The following is a 4,954-nucleotide window of genomic DNA, read 5'->3' as shown; positions in this document are numbered from 1 at the left end:
ACCACCCCTAACCCCGCCCCCGCTGCAGGACTCCGCCCATTTGGAGTACGCCTGCGCAGACTTGCAGGCTCCCCTTCTTTTGCTGTGGCTCTGAGTATCCTGAGAGACAAGCATGGAACTTCCAAAGGGAGGCTCCAAATGGGCTCTTCTTGCACCACGGTATCCCTGGCCCGCTACGCACACTCCTTTTTATAGTTTGGCCCCAGGACTAGAATGGCTGCAGTCCCGAGTGTCCCCTTCAGACCCTGCTAACAGCTCTGAGTTTTCCTAAAAATCACCCTTTCTCAGAACCCTAGATTGCTGTTAGTCGTTTGTAGATGGGTAGTTCTGTGTAAGCATCAGAACGCCATTCCACTTTGGCCGCAGTGATTAGCTTCCAGCCTAAGAAAACCATGTTATACATTAGAACTTTTGTTGCTAGTGGCAGAGACCAGCAGAAGTTGGCCTCTTCAAAATGGTAATTGCTGGGTCATACAACGAGAAGTCCAGAGGCCCTAAGTGATACCAGGCTCAGTGTCAGAGGCCTCCTCCGTCATTTGACTCTGACTTCTGTCCACCCAAAACAGCTCTCATCTCAAAGAGAATGAGAGACACTTTGTTCTGAGCCAAGTAAGAGTGACCCTGACATGGGACACAGATTCAGGTTGCCTTAAATAACATGTTCCAACGTAGAAGTGCTTTTGTGAAGTCTGTAAAGTAACAGAATAAGGCATATACCAAGGCATTTTACAAATACATTTCTGGGACCATCAGGTCAGTGGGTAATGAGAAATTAGGGGAAAATCTCTGTTTGGGTCTGAGATGCTATTTGATTACATTTTAGCTTTGAGGTCTGCTGAGTTACTGCATCCCAAAAGGTTTACCCAATAATCACATTGATATGAGGTCAGGCACAGAAGTGAGCAACTGTTATTAAGGAGACTAACAATAATTATGAGACAATTGGACCCTTCAACATCCCAACTCTCCACAATCAAGAAGTTCTAATCAGTCATCAACCTTATAAACAGAGTTGTGGTGTTTTGTTTTTGTTTTTTTTTGGGGGGGGACTTCTATCTCATAAGTTTCTCTTTTGGATCATCAAATTTCATCAGGATCTCCCAATTTTTCTATTTCATATTCTAGATCTAAAATGATCATCATAGTTCCCATTGGCCAGAACTCCCTCCCCTTTACTACCTCATGGGGTCCCTGGTCACATAATCCACCTTCATCAATCAGATCTTCTTTTTGAGACAGGGTACTCAGATCTCAAGTGCCCCGTGCTGTCCTAGAACTCTCAGAGTAGTCAAGAGTAACGTCTCACCTCTACCTACCAAGTGCACAGTGTTATGCTGTGCCAGAGAGACAACCCAGAGCCTCCATGCGCACACTCTCCCCTACCTCGAGCACAGTGACTACAAAAGGAATCGGGACAGGAGACAGCCACGCCTGCAGGTGACTTGCTTGAGGAGCTACCTGCCAACTCTTTGGGGGCCACCCAACGCACTAGGGGTTCAATGCTGTTTGTTTTGCAAAGAGTCAGAGTGAGGACTGTTGACAGCAGCTTCCGGAAAGCCTGCTTGACACCGGCCCTCCATGGTTGGGAGAGCAGGCCAGGGCAGTGAACCTGACTGTTTTTGTCATTTCTCTTATGCTGTGTGACTTTTTTTTTTTTTTTTTTTAATTTTTAGCTGACAAGCAGACTCCATTTTTGTGCACCATTATATGCAGGTGCTGGGAACTTCAAAAGCTAAAGCCCAAACAACCAAAACCTGAGAAATTGACAGAAGTCTGCTGCAGACCAAACACTGGGTCAATCAGTGTCAAGCCATGGTGGTCAACCTTTTTTTGTTGTTGTTTTTGTTTTTTGTTTTTTGTTTTTGTTTTTGTTTTTCGAGACAGGGTTTCTCTGTATAGCCCTGGCTGTCCTGGAACTCACTCTGTAGACCAGGCTGGCCTCGAACTCAGAAATCTGCCTGCCTCTGCCTCCCGAGTGCTGGGATTAAAGGCGTGCGCCACCACCACCCGGCGCTTCAACCTTTTAAATATCCAAACTTGAGGGCTGGTGAGATGGCTCAGCAGGTAAGAGCACCCAAACCTGAGTTCAAATCCCAGCAACCACATGGTGGCTCATAACCATCCGTAACAAGATCTGACTCCCTCTGCTGGAGTGTCTGAAGACAGCTACAGTGTACTTACATATAATAAATAAATAAATAAATAAATAAGTTTTTAAAAAAAAAAAAAATAACCAAACTTGGAGCATAATAGGAGGGAGGGAGAGCAGCGACAGGAAATGGTCTTGTGTGAAAGGAGGCACTAGGAAGGATGCCTTGGCTTGGCTTCATAGAATCCCCAAAGCAGCCCCAGCACTAGTTGGAGCCACAGGCTGAGCCAGGAGGCCACAGCTATTCTTTCAAATCTTCAGCTGGCCACTCCCAGCTACTAGACTAGACCTCAGACCTGGAAGACACTTTGTCAGAACCCAACCTGGGACTCTCCAGTTCCAAGTCCTAGTTCATGCTGTGCCACTAAACCACACTGACCTTGGTTGGCCAAGTCCCTTCTGTTTCCCAGCACTCAGTTTCCCATGTGTAATGCGAAGGAGAGACCCAGAACTCCATCCTCCTTCAAGATACTCCATGATGGGGCTAGCAAGATGACTCAGAAGTTAAGCATTTGTATTTCTCTCAAAGGAAACCCAAGCGTAGTTCTTAGCCCCAGGTCAGGTAACCCACAACCTCCTGAAACTCCAGGTCCAGAAGATCGGATGCCCCTGTCTTCTGGCCTCTACACAGACATGCGTGTGCATGCGCGCGCGCACATACACACACACACTTAAAAATAATAAAACTAGAAAATTTCAAATAAGAAATCATAATTGAAAGGCCATCCCAGTGAGGGGGCTTTGCAAGGACCTGAGGTAATCAATGCCTGCTTGCCCATCTCTAGTCTTCCTTCTGTACTTGAATACAACGCTGTCAGCCAGGGGGACCTCTGTACCCCATTACCGTACACTGTGATCTCAAGGCCTCATTCATACTTGATTCCTGGGCTCACAGTGAATGGCTGTCTGTGATCCAGGTAGGGTGGTCAGGGCTGTCAACAAAGCCAAGTTTACTCTGGGCTCAGGCCACATGGATAAGCTACCTATCTCCATGTCAACCTGTAACAATGGCTCTGCCCTCTTGGTTTGCTTTTGTCTGCCCTCTCTGGTTTTCCTGGAAAGTGCACACAATAGAGCTAGGGAGAGTGCAAACACTCTTGTCTAATCTTCCCCAATGTGACCATGTGGCACCCAGGGATGGACCCACCCTTGGAAGATCCTGCTTCCTACATTCCTCTCAGTAGGTGAGCAGGAACTTAGCATCAGCCCCTGTCCCAAGGCCTATGCCTGGCGGTCACTGGGACAGAGGAATGCCTGGCCTTTTCCAGTGACCTGTCCTATTTCCCAGCCAGATCCCTGTAATGAGACTCTCAGAAAGCATGTCTGGTCTCCTCCCCTCTCCAGGGCCCTCTCCTCTCCCAGGATGCTCTTGAGCTGCAGAGGCAGAAAGTCCTGTATTTCAGCCTCATCTGAGCTGCTCAACTCAACCATGGGTTCCCCAAAGAAAGACAAAAATGTGTTTTCAACCCTAAAACATGTTGTCACTTCCAAGTTCACAGTCAAGAACTGTACAATCAAGTAACAACAACAAAATCACAAACAAAACAAGTCTCATAATACTTTGAGTAAGTTCAAACTTTTGTGTTGGGCTATGCGCATTGTTAGCTATCCCAGGGTGTGTGCAGACCACATGGTAGACATGGCTCATAGGACATCGGGTTCCAATTGGCAAAGTCCAAGTAGAAGTTGCTTGTGATTTTATGAGCCTTTGCCATGCTTGCCCAGGAGAGGAGGGAATGCTGTGGGCTGCCAAGCTGGGCATGGTCCAGCGCTAGCTAACCTGTAGCACCACCTCTGGCTTCCTGCTGCCAGTCCAGCTGCAAGTACGCACCTATGGTCCCTGTCTCCCTCTGCCCTGAGGCTGTGGGTCTGGTAAGCTGTGGAGACAGGCAAAGAACTTCAATATGTGGCAGCTGCGAACCTCGGAAAGCTGCCCATACCACTGAGCGTCTCTGTCTCCCCTCTCAAGACTCTCAGCGTCTATTCCCCACGCCACCCCAGGAAGAGGTTGACCAAGCCCAAGTCAGAAACCATGAGTTTCGGAGCCTCTCTGCCTTCCCTTACAGATCCTGGTAAGTTACATGCTGCAGGTCTCAGTGTCCCCTCTTCCAAAGAAAGGAGTCAGGCTTGGGAAACACCAGTCTCTCCCGCCTGACCAAGTGCCAATGCTGACTAGTAGGGCACTCTGCTGAAGGGGACCCATGTTGCTCAGGAGTCTACAGATTTATCCAGAGGTCAGGAGTGCCGGGATCAACTGGTGATGTCTGCTTGGCACTCAGGATGGAGAGGGCAGACCAGGTGCCACGTATCCAAGTCACTACCTACCTGCCACCAATAACAGAGAACCCATGTGTCCAGAGGACACTCGGACACTGGATTCTGTGAGATGTCATGAAGCAGAACTAACCAACAGGAAATTTGAGGACTCTCCAATAGAAACCTGATCCAGGGGGACAAGTCGCCTCCCCTAAAGGATGGAAAACAGGAAGAGGATGTTGGATCCTAGTCATGCCAGCGAGGGGCAGGTAAATTTCAAGGTGGGAGATGTTCTAGGTGTTCAGAGTTTTTGAGGTGACCTCAATACCCAGAGTCATCAAAGGACCACTGGAGGCAGCCATCCCCTTTCCTGTGACACAGCAGCCATTGTGTAAGGCTGCCTCATCTGGAGCAAGAATCCAAAAAGAAAGGACCAGGTCCAGCCTCCAGCATCTCTGTACCAGACGCCGCCCTGCATCTCTGTACCAGACGCTGCATGTGGGATGGGACCCCTGGTAGGTGCTGCCTCAGTCTGAGGTCTGCTTTCCT

This window comes from Mus pahari, chromosome 1 (genome assembly GCF_900095145.1).
Source record: "Mus pahari chromosome 1, PAHARI_EIJ_v1.1, whole genome shotgun sequence".
NCBI lineage: Eukaryota > Metazoa > Chordata > Mammalia > Rodentia > Muridae > Mus > Mus pahari.
Note: the sequence above shows the minus strand (reverse complement) of the source record.